General features: G+C 31.7%; 1 protein-coding gene across 1 annotated transcript in view; it reads right to left on the bottom strand.

Annotated features, from left to right (window-relative positions):
• Positions 1-7,764, bottom strand: part of LOC105232149 (uncharacterized protein CG3556) — a 39,026-nt gene extending 31,262 nt beyond the window's left edge. Inside the window, exon 1 of the mRNA XM_029552813.2 lies at positions 6,516-7,764. The gene's annotated coding sequence lies outside the window, so the exon portion shown is untranslated. The remainder of the gene's footprint in view (positions 1-6,515) is intronic.
• Between the last annotated feature and the right edge of the window lie 9,490 nt (positions 7,765-17,254).

The raw sequence follows: 17,254 nt of genomic DNA, 5'->3' as shown, positions 1-17,254 counted from the left end.
ATTTTTATAGTTAATTTTTAATTAATTATTTTTTTTTAAATAAGTTTTTTTAGTTTAATTTTTTATAATTATTTTTTTTAAATTAATTTTATTTTAATTTTATTGAAATCAATTTTTTTTTTTTAATTTTTTTTTTCATTTAATTTCTTTCTTAAATTATTATTTTTAATTATTTTTTTCAATTAAATTTTTTTAATTAATTATTTTTTTAAATTTAATTTAAATCCTAAAATTTTTTTAAATAAATTATAAAGGCGTCAGATCGATTGTTGACTATTTAATTTATTACATTTTCCTTTATTGCTCATTAGTTCATTAAAATTAGTTAAAATTAGAATTAATTATTTTTGATAAAAAAAATGTTTTTTTTTTTTTTATTTTACTTACTATAATTTACTTGTTTCATTATACTAAAAAAATATATGTATCTCTGCTTGCCACCCTACGGCTTACAACCCCAAATTCACACATATACATACATATGTATGTATGTATGTACAAAAGCTGGTATCGTCCCTTTTCTTGTATAGTTTACGTCGTTTATCACTCACACTCACACGCGTGCCAACTTTTTTTGTGCACTCTTAATTATGTAATCAGCTGTTTTTGACCTTCGACGTCGGGCTAACGACTTGCAAGAGTGTGGACAAAAGTGCTTATGCACAGCTGCTTGTAGGCGAGTGCATTTGTGTATGTGTGCATGTGTGTGTTGCAAGTGGAGTGCAATCAAACAAAAGCAGAACTTAAGCATACTAAAGGCGGCGGCAACAACAATCAGCAACAACAAAATGCCAGCAAAAATAATGAAAACGAACGCAAACAAGCGCAAGGAGCCGAAAATATGCGAACCACATGCACATGTATTCACAACAACAACAGTTATTATAGTATAAGTTATAAGCATATGATGGATAAGACAGGGGGGCGAGGTGCTGACGATGAAGTGGTTGGTTGGTTGGTTGGGTGGGGAGGCAGGCGTCAGTCAAAATACAGCAGCGACTAAGCAAATAGTGTACAACAATAGAAAATTTGTCGAATTGTTGTTGTTATTGTTATTGTCGGCGTTGTTGGTGGTGTAGTTGTAAGCTGATGTATATTCGTGCACCAAAATAACGGCATATTTACGTACTTTAAGTGCTGTAAGACGCCCATTTTGGCGTAATTTGTTGTTGCTATTATTTTTTTTTCCATAAATTTTCAACGCCTTCATTACTTTTTCTGTTGTCATGTATGTTTTTGTTGGCGCGCGTGCCTAAACTTGTGATTTTTGTCAATGCACTGCCTTGAGCCAGTTTGCATTTGCAATTTTTACGATTTCTTGTCAGCTTTTCTGGGCTGATTATTGAGTTTTGGGAAATGTGAACTGTGTGCTTTTCAAATGAGTTTTAGACATGCATTATTCAGGCACACAAAAGCTCTCAAAAATTAAAATTAATTATTTAAAAAAAAAATTTAAAAAAAAAAATATTTTCGAAAATATTTTTTAATAAATGTTTTTTGAATTTAAAATATTTTTTTTCTTTTTAAATAAATAATTTTTCTTTTTAAATAATTAATTTTTGGTCTGAAAAACTATTTTTTTTAATATTTTTTAAAAAATATTTTTTAAATTTAAAATTTCGAACCCTGAAAAATTAATTTTTGATCTGAAAAACATTTTTTTTTAAATATTTTTTAAATTTAAAATTTCGAACTCTGAAAAATTATTTAATTAAAAAGAAAAAAAAATATTTTCGAAAATATTTTTTAAAAAATATTTTTTATATTTAAAATTTCGAAATAAAATTTTTAATTATATATGTACATATGTATGTATGTACATTTTCCATCAAATAATACATTTTTTTTGATGTTTTTCCAATTTTTGTAAAATTAGAAAAAAATTTAAAAATGTTAATATTTTCGAAATTTTTTTTAAACATTTCCATTTCCGAAAGCATTTATTTTTTAACAGTTTTTGTTTGAGTTGTTTTTCAAAAATGTTTTTTTTTCAGATCAAAATTTTCCTTCAAGTATTAATTTTTTTTGATATTTTTCTAATTTTCGAAAATAAAAAAAAAAAAAATTTAATTTGTTTAAAAAGTGTTATTATTTTTGGAAAATTATTTTGAATCTTAATATACATATTTTTTTGAAAAAAATAAATCTTAAAAGAAATTATTTAAATTATAGAATTTTTTATTTAATTTTTTGTTTGAAAGTTTGTTATAAAAATTTCTTACGTTTTTAAATTTTTTTGTATTTTGAAAAAAAACTGGCAAAACCGATAATTTGTTTCTCGAAAAATTTATAAAATTTTCAAAAAAAATAAATTTAAATTACAGCATAATTTTCATTCATTTTTTTATAATTAATTATGCTCTTAAATGAAAAACAAATAATTTCGTAAAATCCCACAAACTACGCAAACATTTTAAAACTAAACGAAAATTGTACCCAAGAGTCTGCTTAAAATAAATTTTGTGCGTACTTTCCGCAAACAAAGGCGGCAACCACTACAGCAACCACAACAACAATAACGGAAACAGTTAAAAATGCACGCCCAAAGGACTAATTTCGTGTTTAGACGACAAATTTCGCTCGAAGAGTGAGTAAACGTTGCTTTGAGCGGCTGACTAAGCGATTTGCCAACTGTGTATTTGTGTAATTGAGTGTGTATGTGTTTGGGTGCTCAAAAATAGTTTTTCCATGCATGCGTGTGTGTTTGTGTGGGTCGCATGTCTGTGTGCTGTTGCGCTTTTGTATTTGTGCATTGGTCATGACCCGCAAACGGACGTTCAAGTGTCGGCTAGCCGTTAGTTGTTGATGTTAAGGATGAGCATATGGGCTTTTAGGCGCAGAGACTTACACGTAATACACATTCACACACATTAAATGCGGACAGCAATAAAATAATTTTCTGGCACAAAAAAATTGTTTGTGAGTGTTTGTCGGGTCAGTGAGAAATTTTTGGGTTACAGAAAAAATAATATAGGGGTTAACTGCTCTATGGAGACCAGCTCAGGTGGAAAAGAAACGGCGGAAAAATTGTCAGAAAAAATTATTTAAATTTTTTTTTAATTTAAAATATTTTTTTTTTTCAAATTTTTTGGTTTCCTAACGTCATATAATTTTTGTTGTTTAAATTCAACCATATTTTTCCTAGTGGGTCAGTTAAGTTTTTATCTTTATAAATTTTTGTCTTTTGACAATTTTTAACATTATTTCTTAAATATACGCTTTTCTAACGCCATATAATCTTCTCTAGAATTCAACTATATTTTTCTTACTGGGTGAGTTTTTTCCATTTGACAATTAATTATATATAATTTATTTATTTTTAAAATTATTTCCCTAAAAGTAGTTCTTCTAACGCCATATAATTTTCTTTAATTAGTTTCAACTATGATTTTCCTACTGGGTCATTTAATCTTTTTCCTCGGCAAACTAATTATATTTAATTTATATATTTTTTCACTACATTCAATAAATATTCTCTTTTAATGTCAAATTTTATTCTTCCTTTATTCATTTTGACTCTATTTTTCCTACTGGGTCATTTAATGTTTTTCCTCGGCCAACTAATTATATTTAATGTATCTATTTTTTCAGTACATTCAATAAATATTCTCTTTTAATGTCAATTTTTATTCTTCCTTTATTCATTTTGACTATATTTTTCCTACTGGGTCATTTAGTTTTTTCTTTTTGGCAGCTTAATAGTTGACCACATGTTGTAGCGATTATTCGCAGTTGACCCGCCTTCACTTTACGCCGCATTATTTCATTAAAACTTTATCCATATTTTGTCACTCATCCCCCGCCCGTGACTGCTGCTCTTTTTTAATGGCCTGTCATTTTCGAAAGGGTTGTGATATTTGTATATTTAGTATGTAAACTCATAAATTTAAAATACTATTACAGTTATTTGCAAATTTCGAAGTAATTTTAATTGAAATTCAGTTCTAAAATTTTTGCCGAATCAGCAGTATTACTTACGAGAGGGTTAAGTTCTCATAAAATAATGATAATTATGGGCTGCAATTGAGAGTTGGCTGATGAGGAAGACGACATAGGCGAAAAAAGAGATAGGTAAAGGAAAAAATGTTCATCGGTGCTTGCAAAGTCAAGCTAACAGTACCGAATTCATAACAAATGTGACCCCAGAAAGGGTTTCGATGAATATTTATACTTTGCACATTACTCTCTACGAAATATTTATAAAGATCTTAAGTGACCCCTTGTTAATGGTCTTGCAACTTTTAGCTATAGTAATCCCACCGGCTATAATCGCGTAAGCGGTGTCTACGCCAATTAAGAAGAAGAAGTCCCACCGGAATTTGGCACCGGATCTTCACCTACAAATCCATAACTTTTCTACGCCTCTCTCGCGGAAACATAATTTTGAAGGAGTAGGGAGATACCCCCAAGCCATATTTGACCACAACAACAGAATAAAGACGGATACACCAATTCTCACAAAATCATCCTTGAAGAGGTGGGGTCTGTCACACTCAAGATCATAGCTTATCCCTTATCCATTGAAGAGCCAGTCATCTATGCAAGGTGGATGCAATAGAGGATTTGAAGTAGATGTTCTTTTATCCTGCGTTTTCTTGGCAACGAGCACCGACTGGATAGTAATATTACTTTACCGTTACAAACGCCTTCAAGTTCTGCTACTCTGAATAAGGGTCGTACTTAGTACTGCCTTTCAAGGTGGTAGAAAGGTCAATTTGCCTTGTTTTCATACCAATTTTCCTACTCTGAGCTTTGAGCCTTAATCCTTTTGCGATTTCGTTAATTAATCTTTCATAATAACGTATTATAAGAACATGATGGAAGCGATGTACGCTCCTTCTCTGGTGTTTAAATATACCTTTTTGGGCTCTGGTAGCAACAAACAACTCTTTGCTAACTTTATGTACGAGTAACAATGGAGCTGAACTATCTTTCGTTAGAGAGTTGAAACTAAGACGCTTCTTTGGTTTGGACAATCCTTAGTTTTGAGGTTTTCGACAAGCCTTTGAGCGAGAGAAAGAGTGGATTTTTTAATTAATTTTAGAATTATAGTCGCGTCCATTCGTGTTCATGAATATATTCGTCGTCTTTGTATGTTGATTATTTGAGAGGGTTAACCTCTCGTACGGTGGCCCCAAAGCATCAACAAGTCGCCAGCATTGCAACATTTCAAACAAGCCACAATTGTTTAGAAATAGCAAGATCTGCTGTCCCTGAGCAATATCTTGAGCTATGTAAGACGAAGACTTTGATTGCAGTTCTAGTCTTCGAGAAAATCATCAACCGGTAGTACTTTCACTTCAATTTTGATGTTTGTGGAGAAAGAGACCATCTGACGCAAGATTTCCATACCTATTTTGACCGAATTTTTAGGCAGAATAGCAGTTCGCATACCATATCGACATGTGGCAATGCTGAGACACTAAAATGTTACAGGAAACTTTTTAGAAAATATCTAGAGAAATGATTGGGGACTCCTAAAGTTGTTTTAATGCGAATTGTCAACTGTTAGAATGATTTTAAAGTTGTGGGTGAACTTAAAAAAAGTTGTAAATACACCTAAAACTATGCAACAAATTATTCTAATTATCATTTGTTTAATAATTGGAATATTTTTTGAATTGAAATACATATTTTTGTCGATTAATTAAACTTTTGTACGAGGTTCAATAAGCTAGTAATTTTACGTTGTGTTTAATACGCTATATGGAAGCATACCTTTAGGAGCGATTTTTGCATAACCTTTCAATATTTTGAAGTATACCTTTAGGATCGATTTTTGTATAACCTATCAATATTTTGAAGTATGCCACTAGGAGTGAAGTTGGGATAGTATAGTACACATAAGTATACATTTAGGAATACCTTTAGGAGCGATTTTTGTGTAACCTTTCAATATTTTGAAGTATACCATTAGGAGTGAAGTTGAGTTAGTATAGTACACAGAAGTATACATTTAAAAATACCTTTAGGAGCGATTTTTGTATAACCTTTCAATATTTTGAAGTATACCATTAGGAGTGAAGTTGAGTACACAGAAGTATACATTTAGGAATGGATTTTGACAGAGCATATTATTTAGAAGTATAGCTTTAGGAGTGGTTTTTCAGAACGATTTCTGTAACACTTTATGTTAGCCAAACTATATTTTGATTCCTTTTGATATATTTTTGAAAAATATTTATGTATATATTTTAAATATAGTATATGAAAGTATACCTTTATGAGTAGTTTTGGCAGGTCACGATATTTCGAAGTATACTTTTATGAGTAAAGTTAGCATAGTATAGTAGATAGAAGTATACCTTTAGTATTGGTTTTGTTGAGTATATTATTTAGAAGTATACATTTAGGCACGTTTTTTGTGAGAGTTTAGTATTTTAAAGCATAAATTTAGGAGCGGTTTTTACAGTAGGCTTTTAATAACACATTATGTTAGTCAAACAATTTTTTTTTTATATATTTTTTGATATATTTTTAAAATGTAAATTTACAATATGCATTGCTTAGCTTACCTCTATGCCTTAAAGGAGTTTTGCTGCTGTTTTAGTTTTGTTATTGCTATTTTTTCTGCTTACAGCGTGCGTTGCTTTTGTTTGCGTTGAATCGTATGAAGTAGTTTTCAGGGTTCGCCTTTTTTTTTTACTTTTACTGTTTCAAATTTATTAACACTCCTTTTTTGCAAGTTTAGTAGCTTTTTTGTAAGTTTTTCTTTAAATATTTTCTTGTTGTTGTACAACAAATACCAAATTCTTCCGCACTCAGTCTTTGTTTCACTGCCTTTCAATTAAATTGTAACTTTTTATTCAGTTGCTAACTTGTTGTTGTGCAATCAATATGCTCACGCTGCCATTACTGGGCACTGCCTCACGCTCTATGCTCGCGCTTGTGTTTGTGAGTGTGTGCTTGGACACACGCTGCTGTGCGTTGACTTCGTTCGAACGTCTTCAACTCTACTTTTATGCTAATTAATATTTATGTAATCGCGTTTCGTTGCTTTACAAATATTATTGTTGTTGTTGTTTCTATTGCTGTTGACGCAGCTGCTGTCTTGTGAACACCTGCTTTTGTTTTTGTTGTTTTAGCTACGCCTTACAGTTACTCAATGGCATGCCGCATGCGAGCAAAAGTTTTTATATAATTTTTTGCCACACACACTGCCACAAACTTATCTGCCTGAGTATAATTTTAATTAATTTTTTTGTGATTAAATTTTTTTAAATTAATTTTTTTTTGAAATATTTAATTTTTAGTTCACTGCCAATTTTTGAAAATTTTCGCTTCACTTATTTCACTTTTTACTCGCACAAGTTTGCAGCGCTTCCTGCTCAACTGCTCTGTCAGCGCCTGAGTGTATGCTACAATATTGCTATTTCTACTGCTGCCGTGTGACTTTGCTGTCGTCGTGGTTGGGTGTTGCTGGCTTGCGCTTCCTTTTGTCTACTTTGATTGCTGATTATTGTATTCACTTTGTTTTCATGCTGCTTTTTGGCATATTCTGCGCGTTGGTGTCAAATAACAGTCCGTAACGTCTGTCAGTTATGCATACAAAAGCAATTGCTTTGTTGACATTTAGCTATGATTTGCTAGAAAAAAACACCAACAACATTGCACTGTTTGTAGCATTTTCTTCAATTTTTATATTGCTTCTGGCATCCACTCGCTCGCTTATCCTTTCGTGCCGTTGTCCTTTCGCAAATATTTTCACTGTCTCCTGTCGCCACTTGAGTGATTGAATGCACTTGCGGTCGCTGTTTGCTGCCTTCTGACTCATATGACATTCGACGTTTGCTCGGAGGCATTGGCGAGCATGTTGGAAGCCCAGCTGTCGTCGTGTGGACGCTGGAAAGCTATACTTTTGGCACGCAAAGTGAGTAAAGAGCTGTCTTTTGTAGCAAGGACATCAATTTAGCTAGCGGGGGTTACTACATAGTCACGGCTAATGCGCGCTAGGTGGCTTGCTTCGTAGGATAATGCTGAGAAAATGGTTTAAGAAAATATATTTTCATATTAGACACCCTGTAGGCACATCCTGAATGAAGGATGTTACATTTTTAGTGCCAATATAATTAGTTTGCTAAAATGAGAGGAGAAAGGCAGTGTCTTGGCTTACAACAATACGCGTAAATCATTCAGGACAACAAGCCATGGGAAAGAAACAGAACGGAACAGGGTGTAAAGGATTTTAAGAAATAACACGTTTTATTTATTATATTTTCTGTTATAATTTTTTTTTTTCAAATTTAATTATTTAAACTTATTTTATTAATTTTTTCAAATAAAATTATTTTAATTATAATAAATTTTTTTTATTAATAATTAAATTAAATTAATTTTATTAATTTTTGAATTAATTAGTGTTTAATAAATTAATTTTCATTATAATAAATTTTTATAAATTTATTTTTATTAATATTTTAAATTAAATTAATTTTTTTTTTAATTTTTTAATTAATTACTTTTGAATAATAAAATCATTATTTTTTAATTTTTTTCTGTTTATTTAAGTAAAGCGTAAATTTAATTTAATTAAATTTTTAATTTAATTTAAATTCTGCTGTTAAATTTTTTTTGAATACCTCTTTATTAATTTTTTTAAATAAAAGTATTTCAATTATAACTAATTCTTATAAACTCTTTAATTATTTGTAATTAATTTAATTTTATTACGTTTTAATTAATTAGTTTTGAATAATTAAATTATTATTTTTATTCTTTTTTTCTATATATTTAAGCAAAGCATAAGTTTAATTTAATTTTTAATTTAATTAACTAATTCACGGGTTAAATTTTTTACTTACTCTTTTTTAATTTTCTAATAACTCTTTGTATTTAATTAATTTTTTTAATTTCTTAGTTAATTTTTTTAAATTAAATTAATGTTTTTATTCTTGTTTTGTTTAAATTAATTTTTTAATTAGTTGTTTTTAATTAAATTAATTTAAATAATTAAAACTAATTAAACTAATTAATGAAATTAAATTTAATAATCTTCTGCTTAAAGTTTTTAGTTAGCTTTTAATAATTTTTTAATTCGTTTTTTTAAATTACATTAATTTTATTAATTTCTTAGTTAATTTTTGTTAATTAAATTATAAGTTTTTAATTTTATCCAACTTTTTAAGTAAAGCGTAAATTTAATTTAAATTAAATATTTATTTTTAATTAAATTTACTAATTTTTATTCCTGGTTAAATTTTTTAGTTACCTTTCATTCATTTTTTAATTATTATTTTTTTTTAAATAAATTAATTTTATTAATTTTTTAGTTAGTTTTTAATAATTAAATTATAATTTTTTAATTTTATTCTATTTAAAAATTAACTAATTTTTATTCCTGGTGAAATTTTTTTTAACTAATTAAAACATATAAATTAAATTAAATTTAATAATCTTCTGGTTAAATTTTTTAGTTACCTTTTATTAATTTTTTAATTAATTTTTTTTAATTAAATTAATTTTATTAATTTTTTAGTTAGTTTTTATTAATTAAATTATAGTTTTTTAATTTTATTCTATTTTTTAAGTAAAGCGTTTAAATTAAATTTTTATTTTTAATTAAATTAATTAATTTTTATTCCTGGCTAAATATTTTTAGTTACCTTTTATTAATTTTTTTAATTAAATTAAATTTTAATTAATTTTTTTAAACCAAATTAATTGTATAAATCCTTTTAAACTAAATTAGTTTTATTGATTTTTAAACTAATTAATTTTTAAAAATTAAACTATAATTTTTTAATTTAATTATTTTTGTTTAAGAAAAGCGTTTCAGTTAAGACTAGGGTTAAAGATTTCGTTCAACTATCTTGAGAGTTTACATAAAACTTGAAGCTAATAATAACAGCAAAAGAACCTCCACAAGCTATCACTGTCAGCTTTTCCGCTACTGCCATTTAGACTACTTTGAAGTATGCCGAAAATAGAGGGGGACGCTTGTCATAATCCGCGTTAAACAAAAGAAAGAATAATGAAATTAAGCCAAAAAAATATCAATAAAAGGCGAAATATCATATGCTGCCGGAGGCGTGCGCACAGTTTCCGCAAAAGCCTGCTTCCTTTTATCGCCTCGCACGTACGTTCGCTGATCCTGCTGGTGCCATTGATCCTTGCTGCCTTGATTTGTGTTATTCTTTGTTCTATATATGTACATATGTATGTAAATAGTACATATGTATATCCCCATTTACTTAACTACACGTTGTATTTATGATTACGGCTAATCATACGGTCCACATTGGTCCAGCCACTCAGCCGCACTCGGCTTTTGTCGGAGTTTTCGTGCCGCTCAGGCGTATCGAATTTCCACGCGGGCAATTGACTGTGCCTTTCTTAACAATGCATTGTAATCTATACTCCGCTGGCTTCGTAAGGTGGTCACAGTTGAGGTTGTGCTGAGATTTCTAGCGGTACTCATATTGTACTACAAATGTAAACGATATATTTCAATTTCACTTTTGCTTTTATCGTTGATGGCGATCTTGTGCGAGGCAAACGTTGTTTAACATTTGGTTGAATGAGTTGGGATTACAATCAAGGACCTGAATTTGAAAATTTTTGCTTAGTTTTTGTTGCTTAAAAGCAAAGTTAATGGCAAATTTTAACAAGAGTTTGCTCTAAATAAGCTTTTGAGCTTTCTGTTAGAAATATAATGTGATTCGAAGCTTTAATTGTTCAGCTAAAGTTTTTTAACACGAAATGTTGATTCCTTTGGTTTTAAATATACATATTTGTTATCTAATTCAGCTTCGAAAGCTTCCACACTTGCTTCAAAAGCTCTTATTGAAGTTTACTAATGAAAATAATACATGAAAAATATATTAGTTGGTTTTTAAAGAGTTTTATAGCATTTTGTAATTATGGATTAATATATTTTTGAGCTTGTGGAGCTTTTCACTTATTTTTTAAAGCTTTTTGAGGATTATAAAAATTTTTTTTTAAATCTTTGAAGGTAATACATAATATAATTTAATATTAAATAACAAAATTTTTTGCGGTAGAATTAAACTTGCCCTTGAACTTTCAAAAGCTTTCAAGACTTCTTTCAAAGCTTTGTTGGCAGCGAATATAATTTTTCACGAAAAGTTTAGCATATGCATTTCAAAATGGTTTATTTCAACTTAAAATGATTTTAATATCTCTTTGGGGTTTACAGAGCTTTTTTCACTTAGACAATTTATTAATAAGATTTTTAATTAAATAAAACTGAGCGTTTTAGTGAGCTTTTTATCATATTTTTTGAAAAAATGTTATATTCAGTTTTTTCCAATGAAAGAATGAAAAAAAAAAACTGTGAAATGATAAAGCTTTTGTAATTTAAGCTCTTAAAAGCTAAACTATAAGGCCTTTCAGGCCCAACTTTTTTATATATGCTCAGCTAAAAGCTTTTTTTTATTAAATTTTGGATGATTGTTTTTCAAATATGGCTTCCTTTTTGTCTTTTTCTCCCTCACGTTTAAGAAAAGATTATTTTATTGATTAAAGTATTATTTTGTTGATCAAAGTTTCGAAAGCTTTCTTGATTTTAAAAAATTCAATTTTATTGCTTTATTTAGACCCGAAAAAGCTTATGAAAGCTTTCAATTTTTTTTTGAAAATTCAGCTAATCTTTATGGAGCTTTTTCAAAGACATTACATAAACTCATATTATGTATAAATAATATAAATATTCAATTATGTCGATATTTTTGAATCAACCGTGCTTATAAAAATATTTTTGAAAGCTTTTTGGAAACTTAGCAAATTTTTATGAAAATTTTTAAAGGTTCTCTCTAAGTTAAATTTTGCAGTTTTTTAAAAATCAACGGGGATTCTGAAAAGAATTCAAAGCTTTTCGCAAATCGGCAACTTTTTTTGTGGAGCTTTTTTAGGCATTTGCAATTGTTTTAAGAAGTGAACTTGCTACTAATCTTGTTAATTTCTATTATAAGCTTGCTGCTATATTATTCAACCACTTAAATTATTTTTATCCAACAAAGACTCGACAAAATGTTGCCCAAGAACTTTTTTCAGTTTTTTGACATCTAATTTTCTTCAATTTGTTGAGCTCATCGGCTTCAGAAATACCAATTTTGAGCTTTTACAAAGCATAAGAACACTGAATTAATCAGCTTTCATAAAGCTTAAAAGTATGCAGCGAGCTTTTTCAGCGTAACAATACTCTGTGGGTTATGGAGCTATCTCAAGACATTACAACATTTGTGTAAGCTGTTTTGAAACTCAATAGTTTAATTTTGGTGTTTTTTACAAAGCTTTCACTTTCTGGATTGTGGAGCTTTCACAAGGGATTACAACCCTTTGTAAGGCATGTTCGCAAACTCATGGTGCATATTTTCGCATCTCAAAAACGCTTGAGAGTTTTCAATATCATTTTGGGAGCTTTTGCAATGCTTAACAACCCTTTGTGGTTATAGAGCTTTCACAGGGCTTAAAAGCATTCAACGAGATTTTTCAGCGTAACAACACTCTGTGGGTTATGGAGCTTTCACAGGGCTTTACAATTCTTTATGGGTTACGGAGCTTTTACAAGGCTTAAAAACATAAAGCGGGCTTTTTTCAGTTTAACAACACTCTGTAGGTTATGGAGCTTTCACAGAACATTGTAACATTCTGTGAGGCGTTCAGTGATTTTTTTCGGTTTTTTAGCATCTAATTTGTTGGGCTCATAAAGTATAGAAATATCAATTTTAGAGCTTTCACAGAGCTTTATAATGCAGATACTTTGTGAGGCTTAAAAACTTGCTTCGAATTTTTTCAGCTTTTTCGGTTCCTAATTTCTCTGTTCTCATCCTCTGAGCGAAATATTTCCTTTTTCGGTTCCTAATTTCTCTGTTCTCATCCTCTGAGCGAAATATTTCCTTCTACTTTCCTAAGAAATTCACAATTTACAGCTTCATTTCATTTCCGCATAACCCGAGTGTTTCTCCGCCCACCAAAACCTACTTTACATTCTCGCCATCTTTTCCACGTTGCCTGCAACCGCTCCATCTCCGAGCGATCTAAGTGTTTTTCAAGCAGCGTGTAGAAGTCAACATGGAAAGCGATGAGATTTCACATTTTAATTACTGCAAAAATACTTGAACAACTACGAGATACACACACACACACACACGCACACATACCTACATTCGTGGGTGGTAAGAGCGCTAAGTGACTCGCTGAATACTCGAGTGCCAGTGACGTTGCTTGCCAAAAGTGTGAGTGTGTGTGTGTGCTTGTGAGTGAATAGGGGGCAGCGGGAGGGGTTTAACGTCAAGTGGCATGTGGCTGACGCAAATTAATCCGCCTGTTGCCTGTTAAAATGCAAATGCAAATACAAACAGTCGTTGCTCGTGCAAAGATAAAATCTCCCGTGAGGGAAAGAGTGAGCGTGAGTAAGCGATAAGCTGTAGGTGGGGTACAATGACCCCTTTCTAATGCTGCTGGGCGAAGAAAATTGAATAGCGCACACTTGTAATGGAGATTGGGTCCCGTTAGCCTGGCACTTGACAGCAAAGCAGCTGGGTGGTCGTGTCTGTTCGGTGTGTTTGTTGGCAGGCACTTCGGCCATTTGCAAACGTCAGGCGAATCGCAAAAAAATAAATGTGTATGTGTGTGGAGCTCCACTCGAAGCTTTGACATTGATAGGTGGGTGGGTCCTTGCTGAGTTGGCGTCGTATAGGGATGCCGCTTGGCAAATTTACGTGTGCTTGGCGGGCGGTCGGTCGGTCGGTTGGTTCTAGTAAGTGTCGTTGTGTTGTTGGGTGCGCGCTGGCTGTGGTTGATTCGAAGATGACGACGCAATGCGGCTGGATAAGCTGCATTTGAAGTCTCAATTACGCGACCAAATCAAAATCAAAATGGAGAATATAAAAAGCGTTGGAGGAACAAACGGTTGAGGAGTAATCAAAATGGCGTATGCGGCACAGTGGCGCACAAAGGCAAAGCATTACTATTTTGAAGTACATACATACAAAATGCCGAGGTATCGCAGCAAGAGCTCAATCTAAGTTCAGGCCTAAGTTTTAACTTTACCAATTTATTTATGTTTCAGTTGTAGGGGTTGGAATATTGGTAGGCTCTGTTATGCTTGGAAGCAATTGTTTAGTGAGAGAATTGGTCTTCAAGGCATCTAGCCCGAATTATTTGGAGTTTGCAATTATTTCTCTACCTGAAAAATGGTTTTACTTTTCCGCACTCTATATATCTCTAAAAAAGCTCCAGAAGCCATGCCATGAAGCATTGAGCTCTCTGACAAAATTTAAAATTGGTCGGTTTCGTTAGAAAGCTGGTTAATTTTTTATTTATTATAAGTATTCCGCCAGACTGAGTTTAGCACGATTTTTTTTCCATTTTGGGGTGTGCTTTAAAGCTTACAAAACTTTTTCGTATTACTAGGTTATACAAATATCAAAAAATTCCCAAGTTTTGTAGACAAAACTTTTGGTATCAGCATGAAAGCTTTTTAGGTAGGAATGAAAGCTCTCCGAATGAGCTGAAAGCTTCTTACATTAGCTCGAAAGCTCTGTGGGAGCTTGAAATCTTGTTGGAAAGCTTGAATTGAACCTTGAAAGCTTGAAATCTTGTTGGAAAGCTTGAATTGAACCTTGAATTAGTCCTCAATGAGCTTGAAAGCTTCTTTGGTAAGCTTAAATGATCCCGTGGTGAGCTTGAAAGCTTCTTAGGTAAGCTTGAATGAATGAATGAAGTAAGACTGAAAAATACTTAAGTGTTCATAATCAGAGAAAATTAATATTACACTTGATATCGAAGTAGGAAACTTGAAGACAGTTATTTCAGTCTCTTAAAGCTCTTAAAGACAGAAAAATTTCATATTACCAAAAGAATACATTTTTTTTTTAATCATTCGTTAGCATTAATGCTGTAATTTTTATTTGTAAATTTTTGTACGCAAATTTTCAACAATTTATCCCACTGTGCCAACGTCTCGAGCGCATTTCAATTACTTCAATTTTGCCAGTTGTGCAATTTCTACTTAGATTTTTGCGTGGCGCGAAAAAAATATACAAATTCTACGGTGTAATGAAAAATGGAAGATAACAATATAAGCAACAACAACAACTGCAGCGTCAACAGCAAGAACGGTAAATATCAACATGAGCATGAGCCGCAACAAAGCGCATTTGTTTGCACAAAAGCTGTGCCTGGATGAACGCCACAAGGATAGCGGTGCTGCGCGGATTAACAGTTGGCACTCGAGCACAAGGAGGTCTACTTTTAGGCAGTCAAGCACGGTGCGCTGACAATTGGTGCTCAGGCAGCTCTCTGTGTACCTACATACAAGCGCTGACGCAGATCTGGCACAGGCTTTTGTGCCGCTAACGGTAAATTGTAAATAGAATGCAGTAAGTATTTGTTGCTGTTGTTGTCGCTGATGATGATTTGATTTGTCAATTGAAAAATGTGCAAAAAATGCGAGATAAATACAAAAAAAAAGCAACAACAACATGGCAGTGCTGAGCAATACTACAGCGTCAACGCAAAGCTGTCGCTGTCAGCACTTTTGCACGCAACAGCACCAACAACAACAACATTAATAAACGGCATATCTAAAATGTAAACGTAAATAAAGACGTTTGCAGCCAAGCACACTGTCAGCCACATATTCATGTACTTACGTTTATATACTCTTATGCATACATAGGCACACGCATTCACCCATACACATGCGCACACATTTATGTATTTGCAAACCCTTAGTCAGTCACTTGGTGGCACAGCCACATTCTCGTTTTGCCCAACCCATTTCTATTCTGCTTTTTTCTTGCAAGTCCTTTCAATGTGTAAGCCACACCAATCCATGGCGACGACCTTAGCGCGCGTTTTGTCGCAGCGGGGTTCCGTTATAATTGCGCTATGGCAAAAACAAGCACAAGCAGCAAACAACAATAAAGCAGATATATTTATTAGCGTCACAATGGGCGCATAAGTAGGCAGCCATGCGATTGTCTGCCGTGGACTTTTTAGGGTATGCCAGCTGATTGCGAAATTTTCAAGTATTTTGAGATTTTCGCAAAATTTTCTGTGAAAAATTCAGTAACCAATATCAAAACTCGTTATTAGACGAAACTTTCAACCGATTGCGTCCATTTTATATGATTGTAGCTTATACGAGGTGTGACAATTAAGTAATGAGACTGATTCCATAAAAACCGTATATTTGAAAATTATTCTACAACTCTGCCATCCCCTTCAAAGTAGTCCCCTTGGGTAGCTATATAGCGATTCCAGCGCGTTTTCCATGCTTCTGGAACGCTTCGATTGGGACGTCCGCGATTTCTGGAAAAAGAGAAAGGAAATTTCAATGTCACAGGTTTACCACAAGCACGGCAATAAAATCAGTCTCATTATTTAATTGTCAAACCTCGTATTATAGGAAACAAACCCATTTAGTTTCATTAAGTTCGCTTGCTTAGTGGCTAAAATATCCGACTAAAAAGCATCCAGTCTTACGGCATTGAGAGGACGCAACAAGCCCAATTTTGGCACTAATTATCTCACCGAATTTCATCTCTCTATTTATATTTATATCTCTCTTATTATCAAATTTCTTCATCATTTTATTAACCGCAAGGAAAAGTGCTTATTTTTGCGGTATACTGTGTATATACGAATGATTCTTCTGATTTTAATAATTTTTGGTCTTAACTTACTTACATAATACTGCGCAAAGCTTTGTTAGATATCTCTTATATTACCTGATATATATCCTGATGTTAACTGATATGTACCCTGATATTACCTGATGTATAACCGGTTACATTAACCAGAAGGAAAAATTTTGATTTAATCGGTATATGAAGACTAGGAAAAGATGTGGACCGATTTCCTTCAATTTTAGTACCAACTAACCTATATCATATATTACCTGATATATAACCGGTTACATTAACCAGAAGGAAAAATTTTGATTTAATCGGTATATGAAGACTAGGAAAAGATGTGGACCGATTTCCTTCAATTTTGGTACTAACTAACCTATATCATATATTACCTGATATATAACCGGTTACATTAACCAGAAGGAAAATTTTTGATTTAATCGGTATATGAAGACAAGGAAAAGATATGGTCCGATTTGGTTCGAGTTTGGTACCGACTAACCTATATCACATATTACCTGATATATAACCGGTTACATTAACCAGAAGGAAAAAAGTTGATTTAATCGGTATATGAAGACTAGGGAAAGATGTGGACCGATCTCCTTCAATTTTGGTACCAACTAACCTATATCACATATTACCTCATATAT

Source organism: Bactrocera dorsalis, chromosome 4, assembly GCF_023373825.1.
Source record: "Bactrocera dorsalis isolate Fly_Bdor chromosome 4, ASM2337382v1, whole genome shotgun sequence".
Taxonomy (NCBI): Eukaryota; Metazoa; Arthropoda; class Insecta; order Diptera; family Tephritidae; genus Bactrocera; species Bactrocera dorsalis.
Note: the sequence above shows the minus strand (reverse complement) of the source record. Positions and strands in the feature narration are given on the sequence as shown.